The following is a 418-nucleotide window of genomic DNA, read 5'->3' on the forward strand; positions in this document are numbered from 1 at the left end:
CATGCCTGTAGTCCCAGCTACTCGAGAGGCTGAGGCAGAAGTATCACTTGAGCCCAGGAATTTGAGGTTGCTGTGAGCTAGGCTGATGCCACGGCACTCACTCTAGCCGGGCAAAAGAGTAAGACTCTGTCTCAAAAAAAAAAAAAGATCTCACTATGTTGCCCAGGCTGGTCTCAAATTTGTGCCATCAAGCAATCCTGCCTCAGCCTCCCAAAGTGCTGGGATTAGAGGCGTGAGCCACTGTGCCTGGCTTACATTTTTATAAATCTCTTTAATGTCTGGTTCTAGAGATACAAAGTTGATAAGACTTATTACCTGTCAATACCTTTGCTTGTAGTTTTTTAAAAATTGTGATGAAATATACATATGATAAAATTTACCAATTTAACTGTTTTTAAGTATACAGTTAGTGCATTTT

The sequence above is a fragment of the Propithecus coquereli genome, unplaced genomic scaffold (assembly GCF_000956105.1).
Source record: "Propithecus coquereli isolate 6110/MARCELLA unplaced genomic scaffold, Pcoq_1.0 Scaffold126, whole genome shotgun sequence".
NCBI classification, from domain to species: domain Eukaryota; kingdom Metazoa; phylum Chordata; class Mammalia; order Primates; family Indriidae; genus Propithecus; species Propithecus coquereli.